Here is a 26,532-nt window from a genome sequence, read left to right as displayed (position 1 = left end):
AAGCAGGACTTACATTTTAAAGTATCAACCCCAGGAACTTGTACTGGGGCAAGAGGTAAAGGGTATAAATCTAAGAGCCAGACATGAAGTAAACATGGAAGGGAACAAACCTAGGAGATGCTGGGATCTGGACAGATACTTTCCCAGTACTGAAGAGGAAAGCAAGCTTTTAGATAGAACAGAATCTCCCACATTTCATCACTTGGCATTTTATTTGTCACCTCATTTTTCACTCAAATAAATATAATTATTTTAAAAAGGAGCTCTACTGTAACTTATGGATCATTATCATTTGTTAACGGAAGAGATCAGGCAATTAATACAATATGGATTAAACAATAATATTAAATTCCAGCTGGACACCATTATTAGTCTTAAACTCTTAGCTTGAAGATCATGTTTGTGTTTCTTTTAAAGGGACAATAGCAACTGTTTGAGAGTTAATAATGACAAACTTAACCCAAATTAAGAATTTTTCATTAATGTAATCAGAAGAAGTGAACGAGCATTGAAAAGAAATTAATTTTCTCATTATGAATCACCTATTATGTGCCTGTGTCCCACCAGTAGTATGTATTACAAACTTAGGGGAAAAAAAATTTTTTTAACATCTTTATTGGAGTATAACTGCATTACAATGGTGTGTTAGTTTCTGCTTTATAACAAAGTGAATCAGCTATACATATACATATATCCCCATATCTCCTCCCTCTTGCATCTCCCTCAAACCCTCCCTATCACACCCCTCTAGATGGTCACAAAGCACCGAGCTGATCTCCCTGTGCTATGCGGCTGCTTCCCACTAGCTATCTATTTTACATTTGGTAGTATATATAAGTCCATGCCACTCTCTCTCTTTGTCCCAGCTTACCCTTCCCCCTCGCTGTGTCCTCAAGTCCATTCTCTACACCTGTGTCTTTATTCCTGTCCTGCCCCTAAGTTCTTCAGAACCTTTTTTTTTTTTTTTAGATTCCATATATATGTGTTAGCATACAGTATTTGTTTTTCTCTTTCTGAGTTACTTCACTCTATGACAACTCTAGGTGATCCACCTCACAAAAAATAACTCAATTTTGTTTCTTTTTTGGCTGAGTAATATTCCATTGTATATATGTGCCACATCTTCTTTATCCATTCATCTGTCTATGAACACTTAGGTTGCTTCCATGTCCTGGCTATTGTAAATAGAGCTGCAATGAACATTGTGATACATGACGCTTTTTGAACTATGGTTTTCTCAGAGTATATGCCCAGTAGTGGGACTGCTGGGTTGTATGGTAGTTCAATTTTTAGATTTTAAGGCACATCCATTCTGTTCTCCATAGTGACTGTATCAATTTACACTCCCACCAACAGTGCAACAGGGTTCCCTTTTCTCCACACACTCTCCAGCATTCATTGTTTATAGACTTTTTGATGGTGGCCATTCTGACCAGTGTGAGGTGATACCTCAGTGTAGTTTTGATTTGTATTTCTTGAATGATTAGTGATGTTGAGCGTCTTTTCATATGTTTGTTGGCAATCTGTATATTTTCTTTGGAGAGATGACTATTTAGGTCTCCTGCCCATTTTTGCTTGGGTTGTTTGTTTTTTTGATATTGAAGTGCATGAGCTGCTTGTAAATTTTGAAGATTGATCCTTTGTCAGTTGCTTCGTTTGCAAATATTTTCTCGTATTCTGAGGGTTGTCTTTTGGTCTTATTTATGGTTTCCTTTGCTGTGCAAAAGCTTTTAAGTTTCATTAGGTCCCATTTGTTTAATTTTGTTTTTATTTCCATTTCTCTAGGAGGTGGGTCAAAAAGGATCTTGCTGTGATTTATGTAATAGAGTGTTCTGCCTATATTCTCCCCTAAGAGTTTTATAGTGCCTGGCCTTACACTTAGGTCTTTAATCCACTTTGAGTTTATTGTTGTGTATAGTGTTAGTGAATGTTCTAATTTCATTCTTTTACATGTAGCTGTCCAGTTTTCCCAGCACCACTTATTAAAGAGGCTGTCTTGTCTCCATTGTATATTCTTGCCTCCTTTATCAAAGATAAGATGATCATATGTGCATGAGTTTATCTCTGGGCTTTCTATTCTGTTCCATTGATCTATATTTCTCTTTCTGTGCCCATACCATACTGTCTTGATTACTGTAGCTTTGTGCTATAGTTTGAAGACCGGGAGCCTGATTCCTCCAGCTCTGTTTTTCTTTCTCAAGATTGCTTTGGCTATTCGGGGTCTTTTTGTTTCCATACAAATTGTGAAATTTTTTGTTCTACTTCTGTGAAAAATGCCATTGGTAGTTTGATAGGGATTGCATTGCATCTGTAGATTGCTTTGGGTAGTAGAGTCATTTTCAAAATGTTGAATCTTCCGATCCAAAAACATGGTATATCTCTCCATCTGTTTGTATCATCTTTCATTTCTATCATCAGTGTCTTATTGTTTTCTGTACACAGGTCTTTTGTCTCCTTAAGTAGGTTTATTCCTTGGTATTTTATTCTTTTTGTTGCAATGGTAAATGGGAGTGTTTCCTTAATTTCTCTTTCAGATTTTTCATCATTAGTGTAGAGGAATGCAAGAGATTTCTGTGCGTTAATATTGTATCTTGCTACTTTACCAAATTAGTTGATTAGCTCTAGTAGTTTTCTGGTAGCATCTTTAGGATTCTCTATGCATAGTATCATGTCACCTGCAAACAGTGACAGCTTTACTTCTTCTTTTCTGATTTGGATTCCTTTTATTTCTTCTTCTTCTCTGGTTGCTGTGGCTAAAACTTCCAAAACTGTGTTGAATAATAGTGGTGAGAGTGGACAACCTTGTCTTATTCCTGATCTTAGAGGAAATGGTTTCAGTTTTTCACCATTGAGAATGATGTTGGCTGTCAGTTTGTCATATATGGCCTTTATTATGTTGAGGTAAGTTCCCTCTATGCCTACTTTCTGGAGGGTTTTTATCATAAATAGGTGTTGAATTTTGTCGAAATTTTTTTTTTTTTTGCATCTATTGAGATGATCATATGGTTTTTCACCTTCAATTTGTTAATATGGTTTATCACATTGATTGATTTGCATATATTGAAGAATCCTTGCATTTGTCGGATAAATCCCACTTGATCATGGTGTATGATCCTTTTAATGTGCTGTTGGATTCTGTTTGCTAGTATCTTGTTGAGGAATTTTGCATCTATGTTCATCAGTGATATTGGCTTGTAGTTTTCTTTCTTTGTGACTCTTCATCTGGTTTTGGTATCAGGATGATGGTGGCCTCATAGAATGAGTTTGGGAGTGTTTCTCCCTCTGCTATATTTTGGAAGACTTTGAGAATGGTAGGTGTTAGCTCTTCTCTAAATGTCTGGTAGAATTCGCCTGTGAAGCCATCTGGTCCTGGGCTTTTGTTTGTTGGAAGATTTTTAATCACAGTCTCAATTTCAGTGCTTGTAATTGGTCTGTTTATATTTTCTATTTCTTCCTGCTTCAGTCTCAGAAGGTTGTGCTTTTCTAAGAATTTGTCCATTTCTTCCAGGTTGTCCATTTTATTGGCATATAGTTGCTTGTAGTAATCTCTCATGATCATTTGTATTTCTGCAGTGTCGGTTTTTACTTCTCCTTTTGAATTGTGACCCAAGATATGATCTACCCTGAAGAATGTTCCATGAGCACTTGAGAAGAAAGTGTATTCTGTTGTTTTTGGATGGAATGTCCTATAAATATCAATTCAGTCCATGTTGTTTAATATATCATTTAAATCTTGTGTTTCTTTATTTATTTTCATTTTGGACATCTGTCCATTAGTGAAAGTGGGGTGTTATCGTCCCCTACTATGACTGTGTTACTGTCGATTTCCCCTTTTATGGCTGTTAGCATTTGCCTTATGTATTGAAGTGCTCCTATGTTGGTTGCATAAATATTTACAATTGTTATGTCTTTTCCTTGGATTGATCCCTTGATCATTATGTAGTGTCCTTCTTTGTCTCTTGTAATAGTCTTTGTTTTAAAGTCTATTTTGTCTGAGGTGAGAATTACTATTCTAGCTTTCTTTTGATTTCCATTTGCATGGAATATTGTTTTCCATCCCCTCACTTTCAGTCTGTATGTGTCCCTCGGTCTGAAGTGGGTCTCTTGTAGACAGCATACATACGGGTATTGTTTTTGTATCCATTCAGCCAGTCTATGTGTTTTGGTGGGAACATTTAATCCTTTTACATTTAAGGTAGTTATCAATATGTATGTTCCTATTACCATTTCCTTAATTGTTTTGGGTTTGTTATTGTAGGTCTTTTCCTTCTCTTGTGTTTCCTGCCCAGAGAAGTTCCTTTAGCATTTGTTGTAAAGCTGGTTTGCTGGTGCTGAATTCTCTTAGCTTTTGCTTGTCTGTAAAGGTTTTAATTTCTTGGTCAAATCTGAATGAGATGCTTGCTGGGTAGAGTCATCTTGATTGTAGGTTTTTCCCTTTCCTCACTTTAAATATATCCTGCCACTCCCTTCTGGCTTGCAGAGTTTCTGCTGAAAGATCAGCTGTTAACCTTATGGGGATTCCCTTGTATGTTATTTCTTGTTTTTCCCTTATGGCTTTTAATATTTTTTCTTTGTATTTAATTTTTGGTATTTGATTAATATGTGTCTTAGCGTGTTTCTCCTTGGATTTATCCTGTATGGGACTCTCTGCACTTCCTGGATTTGATTGACTATTTCCTTTCCCATATTAGGGAAGTTTTCAACTATACTCTCTTCAAATATTGTCTCAGTCCATTTCTTTTTCTCCTCTTCCTCTGGGACCCATATAATTCGTATGTTGCTGCATTTAATGTTGTCCCAGTGGTCTCTGAGACTGTCCTCAATTCTTTTCATTTTTTTTTTCTTTATTCTGCTCTGTGGTAGTTATTTCCACTATTTTATCTTCAGGTCACTGATCCGTTCTTCTGCCTCAGTTATTCTGCTACTGATTCCTTCTAGAGAGTTTTAAATTTCATTTATTGTGCTGTTCATCACTGTTTGTTTGCTCTTTAGTTCTTCTAGGTCCTTGTTAAAGGTTTCTTGTATTTTCTCCATTCTATTTCCAAGAATTTGTATCATCTTTGCTACCATTACTCTGAATTCTTTTTCAGGTAGACTGCTTATTTCCTCTTCATTTGTTTGGTCTGGTGGGTTTTTACCTTGCTCATTAATCTGCTGTGTGTTTCTCTGTCTTCTCATTTTGCTTAACTTACTGCGTTTGGGGTCTCCTTTTCGTAGGCTGAAGGTTCATAGTTCCCCTTGTTTTTGGTTTCTGCCTCCAGTGGGTAAGGTTGGTTTAGTGGGTTGTGTAGGCTTCCTGGTGGAAAGGACTGGTGCCTGTGTTCTGGTGGATGAGGCAGGATCTTGTCTTTCTGGTCAGCAGGACCGCCTCTGGTGGTGTGTGTTTGGGTGTCTGTGAACTTATTATGATTTTAGGAAGCCTTTCTGCTAATGGGTGGGGTTGTGTTCCTGTCTTGCTAGTTGTTTGGCATAGGGTGTCCAGCACTGTAGCTTGCTGGTCGTTGAGTGGAGCTGGGTCTTCGCGTTGAGATGGAGATCTCTGGGAGAGCTTTTGCCATTTGATATTACATGGAGCCAGGAGGTCTCTGGTATTCATTTTTCATTGCACCAGTGTCCTGAACTCGGCTCTCCCACCACAGAGAAACAGGCCTGAACCCGGCCAGAGCACCAAGACCCTGTCAGCCACACGGCTCAGAAGAAAAGGGAGAGAAAAAGAAAGAAAGAAAGAAAGAAAGAAAGAAAGAAAGAAAGAAAGAAAGAAAGAAAATGAAAAGAAATAAAGTTATTAAAATAAAAACTAAAAAAATTATTAAAAATAAAAAGAATTTAAAAGTAATAAAAATAAAGAATAAAGAAAGAGAGAAAGAAGAGAGCAACCAAACCAAAAAACAAATCCACCAATGATAACGAGCGCTAAAAACTATACTAAAAAAACAAAAACAAAAAAAACGGACAGACAGAACCCTAGGATAAATGGTAAAAGCAAAGCTATACAGACAAAATCACCCAAAGAAGCATACACATACACACTCAGAAAAAGAGAAAAAGGAAAAATATGTATATATCTATATATTAAAAAAAAGAGAGTAACCACATCAATAAACAAATCTACCAATGATAATAAACTCTAAATACTAAACTAAGATAAGCATAAAACCAGAAACCAGTCAGTCGCATACAGCAAACCCCAAGTCTACAGTTGCTCCCAAAGTCCACCGCCTCAATTTTGGGATGATTCATTTTCTATTCAGGTATTCCACAGATGCAGGTACATCAAGTTGATTGTGAAGATTTAATCTGCTGCTCCTGAGGCTGCTGGGAGAAATTTCCCTTTCTCTTCTTTGTTCACAGAGCTCCTGGGGTTCAGGTTTGGATTGGCCCTGCTTCTGTGTGTAGGTTGCCTGAGAGCATCTGTTCTCACCCAGACAGGACAGAGTTAAAGTAGCAGCTCATTAGGGGACTCTGGCTCATTCAGGCCAGGGGGAGGGAGGGGTACAGAATGCCGGGTGTGCCTGCAGTGGCAGAGGCCAGCGTGACGTTGCAACAGCCTGAGGCACACCGTGTGTTCTCCCGGGGAAGTTGTTCCTGGATCATGGGACCCTGGCAGTGGGGGGCTGTACAGGCTCCTGGGAGGGGAGGTTTGGTTAGTGACCTATGCTTGCACACAGGCTTCTTGGTGACTGCAGCAGTAGCTTTAGCGTTTCATGCCCATCTCTGGTGTCACACTGATAGCCCGGCTCACTCTCATCTCTGGAGCTCGTTTAGACTGTGCTCTGAATCCCCTCTCCTCACGCACCCGAAAACAGTGGTCTCTTGCCTCTTAGTCAGTTCCAGACTTTTTCCCGGACTCCCTCCCAACTAGCTGTGGTGCACTAGCCCCCTTCAGGCTGTGTTCACGCAGCCAATCCCAGTCCTCTCCCTGGTATCTGACCTCCGAAGCCGGAGCCTCAGCTCCCAGCCCCCACCCACCCAGTGGGTGAGCAGACAAGGCTCTCAGGCTGATGAGTGATCATTGGCAGTGATCCTCTGTGTGGGAATCTCTCTGCTTTGCCCTCTGCACCCCTGTTGCTGCGCTCTCCTCCGTGGCTCTGAAGCTTCCCCCCTGCCACCCCCCATCTCCGCCAGTGAAGGGGCTTCCTAGTGTGTGGAAACTTCTCCTCCTTCACAGTTCCCTCCCTGAGGTGCAGGTCCCATCCTTATTCTTTTGTCTGTGTTATTTTCTTTTTTCTTTTGCCCTATGCAGGTACGTGGGGAGTTTCTTGCCTTTTGGGAAGTCTGAGGTCTTCTGCCAGCGTTCATTAGGTGTTCTGTAAGAGTTATTCCACATGTAGATGTATTTCTGATGTATTTGTGGGGAGGAAGGTTATCTCCACGTCTTACTCCCCCACCATCTTGAAGGTCTCCCACACTTAGGATAATTTAAGTTAAGCAAATAACAGTTTAGAAGCCATAGTCTAAAAGGAACTAAATGTGAGAAGTAAGCACAGGCAACAGTAAAAATTTGAATGAACAATCAGGAAAAGGTATATTTACAGTAACTGATGATATGAGAGGAACTGGAACATTCATAGTAACTGAAGGTATAGTATATTTACAGTAACTAAAGATATATATGAAGCTATATCAGTCAGCTTGTGTGAGTTTATACCAAGATTTTTTTTTAACAACAGCCAATAGTTTTTTTCTCCCTCATATTCCCAGTCAGTGACTGTGGGTCAGCTCTGGCTCTGCAACTTGTGCCTTTTCATTAAGAACAGCCCCTATTTCAGTCTCTTAGAGCTTCAGCTCAGATGTGGCACATAATCATTTCATTCATGGTTCATTGACTAAAGGAAGTCAATGAAAATCAATGAGGCAGGGCATATACTCAAGTTATCTTTTTCATTTTACCTCTTCTACTTTAAAAAAAAATGGTTATTCAGCAACACATTATAGAGGAGGAAGTTATCTCAGAATAAAAGACTGTTACCAAACCAAACTTGTGTTTGTTTGCCTGACACACAGCAAAGCCAATCTATTGACAAGGGGTTGCAGTGAAGGAAAGTACAAAGTTTATTGCAGGGTGCCAAGTAAGGAGACCAGGAAGCTAATGCTCAAAAGACCCAAATTCCCTGATGGCTTTCAACAAAGGATTTTTAAAGACAGTGTGAGGGAGAGAGTCACGGGGTACATGACAAACTCGTGCATAATTCTCTGATTGGTTGATGGTGAGGTAACAGGGTGGGATTTCAGGAATCTCAATTATCAGTTTTCCAGCTCCAACTGGTCTAGGGTCTACATACTGGTAGTCAACATGCAGTTAACTTCTTCTACATGGTGGGAGTTTTAGTATCTGCAAAACAACTCAATGATATGGCTCAGGGTATTATCCATAGCCCTTGACAATGAACTAAAGGTCCTTGACTTTGTTTTATGGCTAAACCATTATTATTTTGTCTTGCTTGATTGCTTTACTTTTCTCACTTCTCTGATTAAATTTGTTCTTTGGAACTCAGGGAAAGCATAGGAGGCTAAATCTTTTCTGCAAACAAGAGTCAGGGGACATAAGGGTCTGTCACTGGGAAGGCCACACAGGGTCCTGCTTGGTTCTAAGATCATTAAATTTAAAAAATTAAAATTTGTTAAAAACTTAAAATATTTTACTTATTTTTTTTCTTTTGCCATGTACCAGTTAAAACAGAAACACAAATAATCAGCAGTCCAGAGACCAGTATCTTGTAATCATTGTTCTAAGTTTGATACTTCTATTATTGAGACCACAGAAAACTCTCTTTCAACCACTGTAACTTGGTCTCCCTTACAATTCACTTCACAATGCTACCCTTGTATATTACTTTTTCAGCTTTTGTTAAAAAAAAAAAAGAGAGAGAGACTCTGCACTTGCCTTAACAGTATTCATTTTTCATTGCACCAGTCTCTCTTGAGGAGCTAATATGGATTTGATATGGGTCCTACTATTCACAACTTTGTAACTTATTTTGTTCTGGCTTCCAGGAAATGCATAGCCACCATGGCAGTTCAACTACAGCAATTCTATTTATCTTTATGATTAGCATACATACATCCCCTTTTTCCCTTGGTTTGTAATTTTTTTTCTAGTTGACTATCCTATTATACTTTTCATGTTACAAGCCCTCTCAATTCCTTTCTAGACAGATGTGGGTTCCAAATTGGTATAACTTAACTAGTGGTCATATTATTTCCTATTAATCTCCATATCTTGCTGTCTCTATTTGTCATTTTCTTCAGTATGGGATCGATGATTGATTCACCTTTGTACTTTTGATGGTGTTTAACATATAGCAGATACTTAATACGTATTTGTTTAATGGTGGCCTGGCTGGATGGATGGCTGGACGGATCAGGCCTTATACTTCTCAGTTGGCTAAATATATCATATTCTTCCATGCTGAATATTTTAGGAACCATAACAAGTAGGAAAACCTATGTAACAGTTAATGTGGGAAGCCACCAAGTGTTAAAATGTCTGCTTTTACAATAAGGTCCTATTCCCAATTGCTATCCTGGAAAACTATTAATAATATTTTGAAGATAACATCAACATCATTCACAATAACCAAGATATGGAAGCAACATGAATGTCCATTGATGGATGAATGGATAAGAAAATGTGGTATATATAAGCAATGAAAAGTAATTCAGTCTTAAAAAAGGAGGAAATGCTGCCACATGTGACAACATGGATGAACCTGGAGGACGTTAATGCCAAATAAAATAAACCAGTCACAGAAGGACAAATACTGTGTGATTCTACTTATATGAGGTATCTAAAAGAGCCGAACTCATAGAAGCATGGAGTAGGAAGAATGGTTACCAGGGACTGAGGGGGAGGGGAAAATAAGGAGTTGCTAATCTACAGGTATAAAGTTTCAGTTGTGCAAGATGAATAAATTCTAGAGATCAGAGGATCTCAGTTGTACAACATTGTACCTATAGCTAACAGTGCTGTATTGTGCACTTAAAATTTTGTTAAGAAGGTAGATCTCACGCTAAGTGTTCTTACCACAATAAAAAAAGATTAAGTAAAAAAACAATAAAGGTAACATCAGCAAATCCGCCACATGCATAACTATGAAGGAGTAGTATAAATGTACTTAGAGACCTCTCTTTCCACACTGAAATGTTGAAAAGATATTTGTAATGTTGCCAGGTTTCATTTTGCTTGATTTATCTGACACTCTGTTGGCTCAATTGGAATATCTGCCTTTATCACATATTTCATTCAAGAATGTCATGCTGTTTTCATTCTTACTAGCTCCCTCATCCTTAACCCACTTTCACTCTGCATCCCACATTCTAATAGTGTCCTGTTTGGGGAAACAAATTCCCCTTCAGGAGGAGTCAGAAGAGTCAGCCTTTTTAAAAATTTTTTATTTCAGATACAGAATGATCATGGGTTTCCAAGTGTGTCTACTAATTACTAAGGTGACCCAAGCAGATGCTACTCTTAATCAAACAATACTTCAGACTGCTAGAGTGTGGATCATCTACCAAGCACTCTCCCAACATTCACCCAAGTGCTTACTCTCTGTGTAGCTTTCTGCATCATGGATAAAGTAACTGTGGCCTCTGGGATGAGGTAAACTAAATAAATTCTTCAGCTAGTTTTTGCATTTGAAAAAGGGAAAGGTTTCCATACGAAAACAGATGTTAGTTAACACAGAAAGTGAATTGTTTGCACCACAGAAGACGGAACTTGGAATCCATATGTATCTTAGTCCAGTCAGGCTGCTGTAACAGAATACCATAGACTGGGTGGCTTATAAACAACAGAAGTTTATTTCTCACAGTTCTGGAGGCTGGAATTTCAAGATCAAGGCACCAGCAGATTAGGGTTTGGTGAAGACTCCTGGTTCATAGACGGCCATCTTTTCACTGTACTCTCACATGGTAGAAGGCATAAGGGAGCTCTCTGGAGGTCTTTTTCATAAGGGCACTAATCCTAATCATGAGGGCTCCACCCTAAGAACTAATCACTTCTCAGAGGCCCTACCTCCTAATAACATCATATTGGGAATTAGGTTTCAACATATGAATTTGGGGTGGATGCAGACATTCAGTTTTTAGCAACATGTTTGGCTGTTATTGAAGAAGATTCCACCATGTGCTCATGTTTTTTGCAGGTCCTGGCAAAGAAGGCAAAAACCATCACAATGAAACTCTTTCATAAAAGAAAGGAATGGCTGAAAACAGTTCAAGGATGGCATGACATGCTTTGGAAAGGAAGTAACTCTATATTCAAAAGACATAGCTCAGGTAGCTGTGCTACCCAGAATCCAGACAAACTCATAATGAAGATTAACAACTGAGAAAAAGGGTGTCCACTTCAGGTCAGAAATGATGGTGTTCTTTACATCTATTCAATCTATACTCCAGCTCATCTGACATGTAAATTCAGGCTGTTTTCATTTATTCTTATTATTTTGAGTTGTATATCTTGTCATAACAAATACAGTAAATTTAAAGAAAATCTCTAGATGGATTAATTGCTCCCAGAAATGATTATCTTTTAGTGCCAGAGGACAGAGAAGAATTGAGGGGCAGTGGATAGAGATCAAAATAACACATTGCTGCTTGAAAGATTCAGCAACATTTACTGGCAGAAGTATTAAGACTTGCCAGCAGTCAGACTTTACATTTGGCCTTTCAAAATGCACTGCAATTGAAGCCAACATGTTGGGGTGCAGCTTATATAACCATATGACTCTGAAGCTGCTCAGAAATAATCTTTTCTTGCAGTACGCAGTCATAGAGACAACATAGATAATGTTCTGGAGTTGGATGGGGGAATTATTTCACAACTGGATTACATCTTCCAATTTTTTTTAATTAACTACACATGTCTATTATGCAAATACAATGTCAAGTTTTGGAAATGATAACCTGGTATAAGAATACTCACTTCTCACTACATTGTGATCTGCAGGTGCTCAGCAGAAACCCCTGCCATTGTCTCAAGGCAGTGTCTGTCAATCCAATTTAATGATCATAAAGATCTTTCTTTGACTCCAAGGACCAGGGGTTCATTCAAGCAGATATCCTGTAAGGAGGTTTCTTAGTTAGCAGCAGAAAATCTGTGTCTGGGGTCCTTTAATTATACCTATTTAACACTTCTTGCTATAAAGCCACAATTCTGCTACCTTTCATGATAGCACAGAGGGATGATTTTTTAAATTTATAAGTGAATGTCTCAGCTGTGTGATTATATCCATAAAGACTGAAAATACTTCTTTAAAATTTAGCCCAGTACTAGGCACCCAATGGGCACTCAAGAAATAATAAGATGCTGATGCTGATGGCACTTTGGGTTTAAAGATGATGTAAATTCTGTTTCTGTGAGCACTCAAAATTAGTTGAAGAGCTGTGCATTTTGCAAAATGCTTGCCTGAATCAGGTCAAAACTCACTCAGCAACTTTTGGCAAATGCCTCAGAGCCTCTGTAGTCTCTTAAACTACCAATGTGGATGATGACCATAGTTTGCTTCCAAATGAGACTGGAAAGTGTTTCTGCAGTAAAGCTATTCTTTAGATAGGAAAACTAATGTTTGGGGTTTTTTAAAGAACTTAATAAAATCACCATCTCCACATCTTCCTTCTTATTTACACCCAGTGTATTTCCCAGTTTTGTCTCGGAATAATAATTAATAGGAGTTAGGTAATGTCTTATAGTCTAAAGAGCTCAAGTATATTACCTAGCAACTTCATTATTCCAGCATCATTATCTAAGAGGTACTCCAGGAAATGGTATTCCGACTTTGGAAAAGCTAAGTCTGAAAATAACTAGCAATTATTTTATATTGGGTTGGCCAAAAAGTTCGTTCGGTTAGTGAATATCTTGTTCAATAAAGTTCTTCATGAAAATGAAAAATGTCTTTATCTTTACTTAAAGCTGAATGAATTTTTGGCCAACCCAATAGGTTATTTGAGAGAAATGACACAATTAAAATGTAAAAATGGGGATATCTTTATAGATCTTTCTAGCCAGGAGGGAAAATTCTGGAAATTTTAATGGTGCTCTGGGTAAAAGAATGCTGTTTCACTCAGCACATTAGCAACTATGATATTTTGCCTAAAATAGAACCGTGATTCTCAACAAAGAGAGTGTGGCTTTCCCATGGGGCATCTAGAAATATGTAGGGACATTTTTGTTGTCGTAATGTTTGGAGGGGCCCTACTGACATTTAGTGAACAGAAATCAGGAATGCTAGACACCCTGCGATATGTGACATAATCCCGCACTGAAAAAATTGTTCCTTGACATGAGAGTTGTGGGAATATATGAGTGATTATAATGATACTGAGATTACAGAAGAGATGAAGTTATTAGTAATGACAAGAACTAGTAAATGACAATGCCTATGGAATTATTACTGAGAAAGCCAGGTGTTACTTCCAGAACCCAGCTTGATTTCTGATTATGGAGAGTAGAAGGTCTAGAGGAAGCATTATCTTAGTCCCAGTATGAGGTTTCACTCTCCAGCCATTGATGGTGTTGAGAACACCTGGAGAAACTGAAAGTTATTCCTATTACTCAGGCCCCCTATTGAACTCTGAGGATGGGATAGAAATCCTGAAAAAGTGTGACCTTAGTTCTAGTGCACAAAGCCCACTATTAATTCCTTTTGGAGGAGGAAAATAATTATTTTTGAAGGTTTGTGTGGCTTCCCCTTGACTCCTGTTTATGGAGTGGAAGATACCTTCTGCGGAAGCCAAGTATTGTACCAAATGTGCTGGTCCCCTTTCTATCCCTATTGATGGTGAGCTCATCCAGTAACATGGCTTTAAGTACCGTCTATATGGCCAAGACTCTCAAGTTTTTAACTTTAGCTCAGACCTCTTTTCTGAATACCATACCTGTATTTCCAATTGCCTATCAACATCTCAGCATAGATGTCTAATAGACATTTCAAACTCAACATCTTCAAAACTGAACTCAATATCCCTCTTCTCCCACCCTACAAAAGCTGCAGTCTTTCTCTCCTCAGTAAATGGCAAATTTTACCATCCAGAAGTTCAGGCTAAAAAGTTGGAAATTACTCTTCATCCCTCTACTTATCTCATAATCCATATCCAGTTCATCAAGAAATCTAGTTGGCTCTTTCAAACTTATCCAAAATCCAACCTCTTCTCACCATCTGTAGAGCTAAAACCCTGGTCTATCCACAATCATTTTTTTCCTGGATTACTACAATATCCATCTGGACTCCTTGATTCCACTCTTTCCTCCCTTCCCTCCCACACACCCCCAGACTATTCACAACATAGAAACTAACTCAGATACCATTCTTCTGCTCAAAACCCTGCAATGGCTTCCCACCTTACTCAAAATCTGAAGTTCTTAGAGTGGCCTACAAAGCCCCACATGATATGCCCTCTTCCCATTAATTCTCTGGACCTCGTGTCCTGCTACTTCCCTCTTCACACATTTGGCTTTAGCTACATTGGCCTCATTGCTGTGCCTTGAAAATACCGGGCATGTATCCTCATTAGAGCCTTTGCACTGGCTGTTCCCTCTACCTGGAATGCTTTACACCAGACATCTGCATGGTTAACTCCCTAAGCTTCTTCCACATTTTGTGCAGCTATCACCTTCTCAATGAAGCCTACCACAACCACTTCTATTTCAAATTCCAACCACCTACCACTCCCTGGCAATTCCAATGCAGTTACCCTGCTTCATTTTTTTTCCCAAGGAACTTACTAACTTATAACATACTATTTAGTTTGTTTACCATGTTTATTGTCTATCTCCTTCCCACCCCACCCTCAACTAGTCTGTAAGCTCCATGAGACCAGAGATGTTTGCCTGCACCATTGTATTCCAATACCTAGGACAGTGTCTGGCACATAGTGAGTTCTCAATAAATATTTCCTGGATGACTTTCAAATGTCCTAATACACATTCATGTAGTTGAAAAATCTTTTTATACACTATAATTTGAGGAAGTGTTATTCTTTGTTTTATTTGAAACAATAAGCATTTATCATCATTTGGGGATATCATGTCAAAAATGGCACTGACAAATATTTGAGTACTTGACCATTGAGTAGACACAAAGTCAACATTGGTAGCTGTCATATCATCATGATTTTACCTACAGTTACCAACATCTGACTATTGTAGTATGTCTTCTGGATAGGTTTTGCCTGTGCATTTGCATATAGAAATACATATTATTTTATTATAAATTACTTTCCTTTCATTTACCCTTCATATTACTGCTAGGACATTATATTGTTATTTTTTTCTTTAGTAGTGTGTATCAGTAGGTTATAGTATGTGCAAATTTCATTTAAGAATTTTACGTGAATAGGCGATTAAACATCAGCATTTTCATAGCTTGCCAATCACCCCTACTGTAACAATTTTGTAATTTCAAATTCTTCACAAACACTGTTAAATATAACAGATTATGTTCTGCTTAATTCTTAGCCCAACATAATGATGATGTACCCAAACACATCCTGGTGTCCTTCGGATTTTATCAGACAAAAAAAAGGATCCATGCATTGTGGGAAAATGACTCCCTATACATTGTTCTCCAGAGTAAAACACATGTGTTTCTTGGTGTCAAGATGTGTAGTATATGCTTCCAAGTTTATGAATAATGGTGAATAAAAATACAGCAAACAGCAAAAAAAAAAAAAAAAGAAGAAGAATTTTAAAGTAGGTTTTAGGAAATACTTACTATAAAGAATGTATTGGATTGAGAATCACAGCAATGTAGTAACTAATGCTTCCAGACTGCATACTTCATGTTTAGATTGTGACTTTCCAGAGGCAGACATCTGTGCCCTCTGTGAAAATATGGGGCAGATGGCACAAATCAAATCCACTAATATTTAATTAAAGACTACCTTGTGGAAAGCACTCATCACCTCCACAAACTTTCTTGCCAAGGCTAGGAAGCATAATTTGCATGTCTATGATGATAAGTAAAATTAACTTCTCTGTCACCATTAGCTGCAACTACAAATTGGACAATTTTTGCAGAAAGTCTTTGTTCCTCTCTCCTTCTCAGCACAAGCCTTCTAAGAAATTTTTGTCTAAACTCAACAAAATATAAATCCAGGTGTGTATGTGTTTGCCTGTGCCTAGGGTAGAACATGTTCCTAGCTCTATTGCTCCAAATCCCTTTCCTGTCTAGTCTTTCCCAATCTTCCAAAGGTTTCCTCCAGGAGGTACCTTTGAAACATGTTTCCTGACTTTTATCTCTTGGCTATATCAGGCATCTGCCCCTTCCAGGATAAAACCCTTGAGCTATAATTGCATCTATCCCTACCCACCGGATTATTTCCATTCCCATATAACTGTACCAAACTGATATACAGGAATGACTAGCCACTTAATTTTGACAGTTTGAAAGCAAACTAAAATTGTTTTATTCTTGCTCCTAGAGTTCTTCTGCCCTTGTAACCTTGAACGCTATTTGAAGTGCATGTTAACATGACATTTTGATGCATATAGTTACCACTCCTGTCTTGCAGGGCTATACTGGATGAGTCTAAGGTTTGGCAAAGAATCAGTCAGCCCTTTTATTTCCATATATTGCAGATGACACTGCTGACGGTGGGGTTGTACATTTGTGCAATTTTGGCTGAAAAGTCTAATGTATGGTCCTTTAGTACCATATAAACAGCAGTTTTTTAAAGTTCCTGTCACTAGTCTGAATCCCAAAGCACTTAATCAATAATGAAAGTTTAATTCTTTCACAATGGCTGGGATGAAGAAACTTCGGGTGAATGGCAGGTTGTAAGTTCTTTGATAATGTAACTTCTTTTAAGGAAATCATTGGGGGTATAAGATATCATTACCTATTTGAGCACTTGGCCAAGACAATGAACTGATTACTGATATACATGCACACTCTCCCACAAATAGTATGTCATTTTAATGACCTTAGGTGTTTATGATTTAGCTTCCAGTTTCTGTAATCTAAAGTGTAGCAAAGTTTTCCCTCCCTTTTGGCTTCTGTTCACTCCCTGGCTCCTTTTCTCCTTTCTCTCCTCGCCAACCAAGCTCTAGTCATGTTCTGAACTGCCTCTAAGTTTTCTCCACCACCTCTACCAGAGGAGCAGCTGCCATTGCTAACAGCAAAGAAGGAAAGTGGGAGGGAGGGGGTGGAAAGGAAAAGATGATGGAGCATTATAAAGAAGGAACAGATGAACGAACTTGTGATGACTCTGACCCCCTTCAAACCCTCCAGAGCCACGCAACTCCCAACCCCTATCTCCAGTCAGAGCTGTCACCTGAGAAGCAAGCATCGCCTGAAGAGAAGCAACTGCCATCACCTTTACTTTGGACCTGATTGCAGCATTGAGATAACTGTGTCTCTACCTCTGCTTGAACTAGAAACTATGTAGAAGTTCCTGGAGTGTGCGGTGGTGAAACTTGCCAAAGGTCCTTCTGGAACTGTCCAGAGCACCAGAAAATTCAGGAAACAGCCAGATTGGCAGGGTTGCAGCTGGTCTACTGATCAAGAACTCTTTGCCTTCTGAGGATCCAAACATCAAGGCACAACAGCAGCAGAATGGCTTCCCATTGATGTTAATGTTTGACCGAGAAGCCAAGAACTATTTTGCAGACTTTAGGCACAGAAAGCTACTAGTTTAGTTCTTCCTCACAACGATGGCTGAAATTGTTTGTATAGAGAACCCAGTAAACCAGTGGTCAGGATTCCTTCTTCAGCTGGTAGACAATGTCACAAACTCCAACAGCCCAGAGCACATGAAAGAGTAGACATTGGATGCAATTTGTTACATCTGCCAAGATATTCAAACAGAGTAGCTACAAGTTCCATCCAATGAGATTCTGACTGCCATAATCCTGGGAAAGAGGAAGGAAGATCCTAATAGTAATGTGAAGTTAGTGGCTACTAAGGCACTCCTGGAGTATTGGAGTTCATCAAAGCAAGCTTTGACAAAGAATCTGAAAGACAATTTCTTTTCCAGATAGTCTATGAAGCAGCCTGTTATCAAGATAATAAGGTATTAGTGACTACATTACAGAATCTGGTGAAGAAAATGTCCCTGTATTATCAATATGTGGAGACACATATGAGCCCTGCTCTTTTTGTGATCACAGTTGAAATAACACAGTGACTTTGATGAAATGGCCCTGTAAGGAATAAAGTTCTGGTCCAATGTCTGTGATGACAAAATAGATTTGGTCATTGAAGCTATAGATTTGGTCATTGAAGCTAAAGAGACAGCAGAACAAAGAAGGCCCCAGGGCACACAGCAAGATCTATGCCAAGGAAACACTACAATTGAGGTTCCAATTCTCACACAGACACTAACAAAAGATGATGAAAATGATGATTCTCCTGGCCACCTGATGTGAAGATGACATTGTCCCACCTGTCCTTCCCTCTTGTAAAGAACAGATCAAGAACCCTGATTAGTTCTTGGAACCCTGACAACCTTGTGATGACTTTTGCCTCTATCTTGGAAGAAGAGAAATCCAATAAGCTCAAAATCCTAGTTAGACAGGCAATGCCTAGCTTAATATAATTAATCGAAGACCCCTGTGTAAATTGTTTGGTATATTAGTATACAGACTGGGGGCAAATTTTGCAAGTTGCTCCATGAAGCTGCCATAAGTGATGTTTGCTCTGTTCCCTTGTTACAATGTCTGAGAGAAAGCCTGAGTACTGAACCCAGAATGGCATCAAATGTGTGCTGAGTTTTTTCCAATCTAGCTGAAGCTGTTTATGAAAGTTTGTAAGTGATGATCAGGAAGAAACAGCTACTTACTGCTTATCCTCATATTTCAGAATCTCCTAGAGATCACAGACAGTCCTGATGGCCACCAGAATAACCTGAGAAGTGCTTCATATGAAGCTTTGATGAAAATTGCGAAAAATAGTACCAAGTACTATTACCCTTCAGTTCAAAAATTGACGCTGACAACTCTAACTGCAAAAAGTGTATCAATAGAGATACAGTCACATATAAAAACACTTCTGGGGCTTCCCTAGTGGCGCAGTAGTTGAGAGTCTGCCTGCCAATGCAGGGGACACGGGCTCGAGCCCTGGTCTGGGAAGATCCCACGTGCCGCGGAGCAACTAGGCCCGTGAGCCACAGTTACTGAGCCTGCGCGTCTGGAGCCTGTGCTCCGCAAGAAGAGAGGCCGCGACAGTGAGAGGCCCGCGCACCGCGATGAAGAGTGGCCCCCGCTTGCCACAACCGGAGAAAGCTCTCGCACAGAAACGAAGACCCAACACAGCCATAAATAAATAAATAAACAAATACTTTAAAAAAAAAAAAACACTTCTGATAAGATCCAATTCAATGACCTTCAGTCTTTACTCCACATAACTCTTCAAAATGTTCTCTGAAAACTGCAGCATCAAGATGAGATGACGGTCTCCCTGTTAAGGATTTTCCAAAGCACAGTTGGATATGGGGGATGCAAGAGGGTGATCCGATAGCAGTTAGCACATCAGAGGAAACGTTGGTTGCTAAATTCCTAAAGTATATAAAGGCCTCTAAGTTCTCCTGAGTATGGGTATTTTATTGAAAACTTATACTAAGTGCAAGGTTTTATTGGAGACTGTAAGATACGTGGAAGACTTATGTCACACGTTGAAATCCAGTATCTTACTGTTTGTTGACAGAGAACTTGGGAAATGAGAATGTCCGTAGGTCTGTGAAGCCACAGATTCTGTAAGTGTTTAATGATATTGCCTTTGTTATTGGTGGAGAGTTTAACAAATACCTAGAGGTAATATTGAGCACACTTCTGCAAACCTACCAATCTCAGGCGAATAAATCAAAGTGTGACACAGTGGATTATCTGAATGAGCTAAGGGAAGACCGCTTGGAAGCCTATTCTGTCGTTGTCAAGGATCAAAGGAACAAGGATCTAAGGGTGATGCATGCTCAGATATACTGCTGATGCAACCAAGAGTAGAGTTTATCTTTCTTTGTCCACAATGCTAGACTTGAGAATCATCCAAAGAGTATTAGGTCCTGGTGCTGCTGAGCCAATAAGGAACTTATTTACGACATTTGGGAAGAATGTACTGAAATTAGTAGCAGTTGGCTGATGATTCTTGAAGTGTTAACTAAGGAACAGAGATTCAAAACTAGCAAAACAAAACCCTGTTCGATGGACAGCAAAATAACTGAGGAAACTGAAGAATCAAGGTCGATCTGTAGCCATTGGGATGAAACCCAAGACCATCACTAGAAATCTGCAGTCTTTTGAAAAACCTAGAAGTAAGGGGTGTGCACAGATGCTGAAAACACACCACATTGAAAATCCTACCACAGGAGGAGCAGCTATTAGCAGCAGGACTGTTGGTTAGCTATGTAAACACTGACTTCAGAGAAAACCATTCTAATGTCTACTCCAGGAGCCATTTTGGATAAGAGAAACATAATGGGTTTACTTAATTGGAGGAGGGGGGTGAGGAGGAAGGGGGAAAGAGGAGGGGAAAGGGGAAGGGCAAAGAGAAGGAGAAGAAATGGAAGTTATTTCTTCCCAAGGAATGCTACAATTTGGTTTTTGGTATTTCAGGTGGTGCTGAGTGGAATGACTGGTTTTTCCAGAGGGGAGAGATTGTACTTCATCATAAAAAGCAGCTTGAACCTATGCTACTGATGATGATAATGGTGGAGCCTGGGTTTGTGTACCTTTGTCACCCAGCACTGTATACAATCAGGCTAAAAGGAGGTGAGGAATACTATATAATCTGAGTGTGGCTGAATGAAGCTATATCCACATTCTCAACTTCAAGTCATTAAAGTTTATCTTTTTCCTTAAAAAAAAGTGGGATAAGGGGGTGCTAAATATTGCATTTCGTAAAACTAACTGAAGTTCTGTCTACTGATGGACCACAGGAGATGGAAAAGAAAAAGAAAAGGAAAAGAAAAAAAGAAAGACACTTTTTAGCTTTTTGGTTGTTTGTTTTAAGTTATTATCATTATTTTAAGGAAAACACTAACAAATGGTCAGAATAAAAATCTAAACTTCCAAGACAAAAACTAAATAAAACAAAATTTTTTTTTTAAAACCCACAACCTAAAGAAACCAAAATGTAAATGGTTGAAAGTGGCAGCACAAAGAGAAAGCTCCCTCTTGACACTTTATATTGGCAGTCCTGATACCCACCCCCTCCATAAGAAATGATGCCAAGGAGTTCACCAAAAAATTTACAATAAAAATAAATACATAAAAATACAGCAAACTTTAAGTAAATATTTTGGTCTATAAAATGAGGATAAATTTAATGATTAAACAAAATCTAATAAATTAGCCATTAGAAAATTGACTTTCTATTCTCTTTTATCTGTTTGTCTCCAATGTAGTATTGTTTCCTTGCTATACTTTAAAACCAACTAACCACGAAAACAACCAAAAATATATGCATAAATGATGTGTGTGGGTATAATTACACATCTCATGATGAAAACAACACTTATGAAAGGTTTCATTTTTCCACTGCAGTTAAATATTAATATAATAATCTCAAACCCTCCACAGGAAAAACAAATAAATTTCAGGGAAAATACAAATTTATCCATTTCCTAAAGAAGAGGGGGAAAAAAGCAATCTTGTCTCCTTCATGTAGATCTGTGCTAAAATTGAACCTCATCTAACAGTCCCTTATAATTACATTCAGCTAACAATACTGTGTGTTAAAATACTCCCAAAGTATATTTGATGGGCCCATGCACCCATTCCAAGCCTGATGATTCCAAACTGATCCATTTTTTCACAAAGCAAAAAGGTGAACAGGTTAGTTTAAATCAAGCCAAATACTGATAAGCAAATCTCTTGTGATGGGCAGGCCTCAAAAGCTTGTTGAAGGCTGGTTCAACTAAGCATTGATTAAGAGTTTGGATGCTTATCTGATGCTTATCCAAACTTATCTGAAATTGAACATCTTTGTTCTAAAAAAACAGGCCAAAAATCTGACACTGATTTTGATGTATTGGTTCATAATAGGTCACAAGTATCAAAAGAGCAGTCTAACTAGGAAGTGGAGATATGGCTGGAAATAAAAGTAGAGGGATTAGAAATGAAAACTGTCAGAACTTTGAAAATGTATGGGGGCAAGGAGTCTCAGTGAAGTGGGAGAACATATATAAATAGCAGATGAAAGAATGGTGAAGGAAGAAGTTTGGTTTATTTGTTTGAAAACAAAATAGAAATTTGTCTCAGTGTTGTTGTTTATTTTTTAACCATGAGTTAATCTATTTTGAAATTTCATATAACATTGAAAGAGAGTATGAGATTTTTTTGTTCATCAAAAAAAAAAAAAGAAAAAAACAGAGAAGACTTTCTCTTCTGGAAAAACAGAAGATATGTATTTTTCCCTATTCTTCCTCCTAAATACAACTAGTAAATCTTGGAAATTACATGTAAAATAAACATAAGAAGACTCTGAAAGGTGGAGAAAAAGAAAGCAGACTGACTAGGAAACTTAGGACTCAAGAAAAAAAATAACAGTTGGTCAAGAAACCACTGGTGGGGATGTAAAGTGGTACATCCATTCTGGAAAATAGTTCAGCAATTTCTTTAAAAAGTAGACACGCAACTACCATCCCAGCAATTGCACTACTGGACATTTATCCCAGAGAAATGAAAACTTACGTCTGGACAAAAACCTGTATACCATCATTCATAGCATCTTTATTTGTAATAGCTAGCCAAAAACTAGAAGCAATACAGATACGCTTCAAGTGTGAATGGTTAAATGAACTGTGGCACATCCATACCGTGGAATACTACTCAGCCATAAGAAGGAACAAACTATTGATACACACAGTAGCCTGGATGAATCTAAAGGGTATAATGCTGTGTGGGAAAAAAAGAGCCAATCTTGAAAGGTCATATACTTTGCGATTCCATTTATACAATATTCTCAAAATGACAAAATTATAGAGCTGAAAAGCAGATTACTGCTTTTGAGGAGTTAGAAATGATATGGAGGAGGGATAAGTATCACTATAAAGGAGCAGCATGAGGGAGATCTTTATGGTGATGGGACAATCTTGTATCTTGAGTGTGGTACCGGTTACACAAATCTACATGTCATAAACTGACACAGAACTCTCCACATTGTGGTGGTTCATGTGTCAACTTGGCTGGCCGCAGAGTGCCCAGATTAAACATTATTTCTGGGTGTGGCTGTGAGGGTGTTTTGGATGAGATCAGCATTTCAATTGTAGACTGCCCTCCCCAATGTGGATGAGTGTCATCCAATCTACTGAACAGGGCCTGAATAGAACAAAAGGCAGAGGAAGGTGGAATTTGCCCCCTTTTTCCTACCTCATTAATTGAGCTGGGACATCTTATAGTTCCTGGCCCTCAGGCTGGTATTTACACCATCAGCTCCCCTGGTTCTTACGCCTTCGGACTCAGACTAAATTACATCACTGGTTTTCCTGGGTCTCCAGCTTGCCAATGGCAGATCATGGGACTTATCAGCCTCCATAAGCACATAAGCCCATGCCTCATAATAAATATGATTTATTGTGGTTCTATTTTTCTGGAAAACCCTGACTAATACATATATTAAACAAAGTCAATTTTCTGATTTTGAACGCCAATTACTTAAGATGTAACCATTGGGGGAAACTGGGTAAAGAGTACATGGGACTACTCTGTACTATCTTTGCAACTTCCAGTGAATCTATATTTATTTCAAAATAAAAAAGCTTAAAAAAAGAAAAGATAAGTTTAAAAGTTTGAAAAACGCTGGCAGAGGGGGGCAAAACATAGACAACCACTTAACAGGGTAAGAGATCTTTTGTTAATCTCAATTTTGAGATTTATACTACATTCTATTTGAATAAATCTTCAGTTCAAGATTATACTTTCATTTCAATCCCTGAGTTTCTGCTTTTTAAAGTTTCATGGTGGTGTCATTGGGGTCATAAAAATGTAGAATAATAACACAAAGTCTTTCCATTTCCGACCCTGATCAACTGACAGTTGTCTAAAGAAATTGTCTCAATAAATATGAAGCCTAAATTCAGAGCATTTTTTCATTTGAATTAAAATGTTTCTAGGGAAATGAGTGTGGCATTTGCACTGAAAAAGTAAACTCCATCTTCAACAAGGATCCAGTGATATTTAGAATATCTTTTCTGCATGGGACCAATATAACCACTACTAGGTTGACTGGGCTCACAGAACACATGCTCAGCAAAGTGGGCTGTATCATCTAAAAACAGCATCAGAGACCTAAAAAACAGGAGCTTACAAAAGATTAAAAAATTATTTTTTTCTAACATAAAAGATGTTCGAAGGTAGGCACTTCAAAGCTGATAATGGCAAATCCTAGGTCACACGGGATGAATTTTTATGATTATGATCCTTCATCTTTTGCACTGGCTCAAGATCACCTCATTGTTCATTATGGCTTCTAGGGCTCCAGCCATCATATCTACATTACTGGCAAGAAGCAGGAGATGGGAAGGGAAAAGAATGCATATACCAAATGCTATCTCTTTCTTAAGGAGAGCTCCTGGAAGTCCCATCCTATCTCTCACTTACATCCCGTAGGCTATCCATGACAAAATTCAGTTCTATTATTAACTAAGTAAGAGAAAATGGATATTAGTTAGGCAGCTAGTAGTCTCTGTCAAATATGAAAATAATTTATATATAATTATAGCCAGCATTATGGGTTGAAAATAAGCTCGAAGAATATTCAATCAGGCAAAAAAATGTCTTTGGCAATAAAGAGAACAGGCGCTCATGGGATTAGATTGTAGAAGAACATATAACCAGTGAAGTTTCGGTCAACAGGAAATTAGAGAATCGGATCAACAAAAACTTTGTGATGTTTTCAGATTGTCAAGTGCAAAACTCAAAGGGAAAGTGAAGACTGAAACACAGTGGTTCACAGTGTCTAAACACATACGGCAGTTAAACCTGGACCCACCAACAGTGTCTTACCTAGCGAATTGAACAGTTTTATTGAGAACACCTTACAAGATCTATAATAAGTAACAGGATAGTATCACTGACAACAAATATATGGGGGAGATTTTTTCTAAACATGGAGGAAAGCCTGGTCCTTTGTAAATGAGCATTTCACGAACAATAAATGAAGATGCCTTTATTATCACCATTTTACAGACGAAGAAACTGGGGCTCAGTGATTAAGACACCACACAAATTCACATGGCTAAGAAGTGGCAGAACCTAGATTCTTTGTAACCAGAACACTGCACTACTGTCTGCTGCACAAATCACCATTACGTAAAAAAAATCTTAGTTATATGTTTAATCTAGACATAAAAACCATTTACTGCTCTTTTCTAGGAGGAGACTCTTTTATTTTCCAGCACTTTAGAGAGTTAATATTATTCAAGGCTACTGAAAATATGATTTCTGAAAAATACTGTGCAGTTAACTGGGAGAACTGAGCCTGCTAGTCATTGGAGGCTTCAGAACCAGCTGAGTCTACCTCCAAGGGATCCATCTTACTCTCCAAAGAGGAAAGGCCCATCTGCATCTCTTCTCCAGCATTTTGTCCAGCTGCTCCAAAGTGCTTTGCTTGCAGGGGCAACCACGCCTGGCTCTTCCTACGAAAGATAAAGGATCCTGATTATGGCAAGTATTCCTGCTGCAAACCATACCTTTTTGCAGTGGCTTGTTTGTTTTATTTAAAACCATTTTGACAGCTCTCTGCTTTCTCTGCTTCTATAAATAATCAGCCCTAATGATAAAATATAACCTGCACATTCAAATACACATTTACTTCTGTACATTTCCGTGCCCTGAATAGTCACAGCTACCAAGACATCAGTTTTGAACACGAGCATATGGGTCTGAGAACTTCATATTTCAAATCCGCAATTCGACTTAAGAATTGAACATAATATTTTCGTTAACACTGGTGATATATAAAACTGCTTCTTAAAAAAATAATGAAACCTGGACTTGAGCTGTGAGGTTGGAGTTTTGAAGCTACTTAGGATTGAATTTTTATGTTGAAAAAAAAATGCTGTCTGACAGCAAGATAAAGCATGCATAAAATACTGTGTAAATTCACAATGCTTCTGTTCAGTCCTTAAAAGAAACTTGTAGGCGGAGGTTCCTCCATGGCCTAACAAATGACTTCTAGTGCAATGCAAGTGCTCTGTCATTGACCTTGGCCCTCACTCTTTCTTGTTTGTCTGGATAGTGTGACTATGTCTCCCTTGCTGGTCACCAGCTTCTCCAACTCCCCCTTTGGCTGCATACATCAGAAAGAGACTGCAGAGAGGTACAGGAGTCACACACAATTGCATGTTACTCTGGAGGGATGTAGGAGTCTATGGAACACCTGGCACTCAGTGTGCACACAAAGAAGCAAAATCCAGTCATTTGAAAGATCTTTCATTTAAATGTATTTCTAACAAAAGATGCCACATACTCCCTGTCTTACTCACCCCAAACGGAAGCGTTCAATTTATTCATTAATGGTGAACCTAGGGAGCCGCAGTCCAACTTCCTCCCACTGTGCCCAAACTGTTCTTAATAGACCATCTCTTTGAGTAAAGAGA

The sequence above is a fragment of the Balaenoptera physalus genome (genome assembly GCF_965194825.1).
Source record: "Balaenoptera physalus genome assembly, chromosome: X".
In the NCBI taxonomy this organism is placed as follows: Eukaryota; Metazoa; Chordata; class Mammalia; order Artiodactyla; family Balaenopteridae; genus Balaenoptera; species Balaenoptera physalus.
This window is presented reverse-complemented; position numbering follows the sequence as displayed.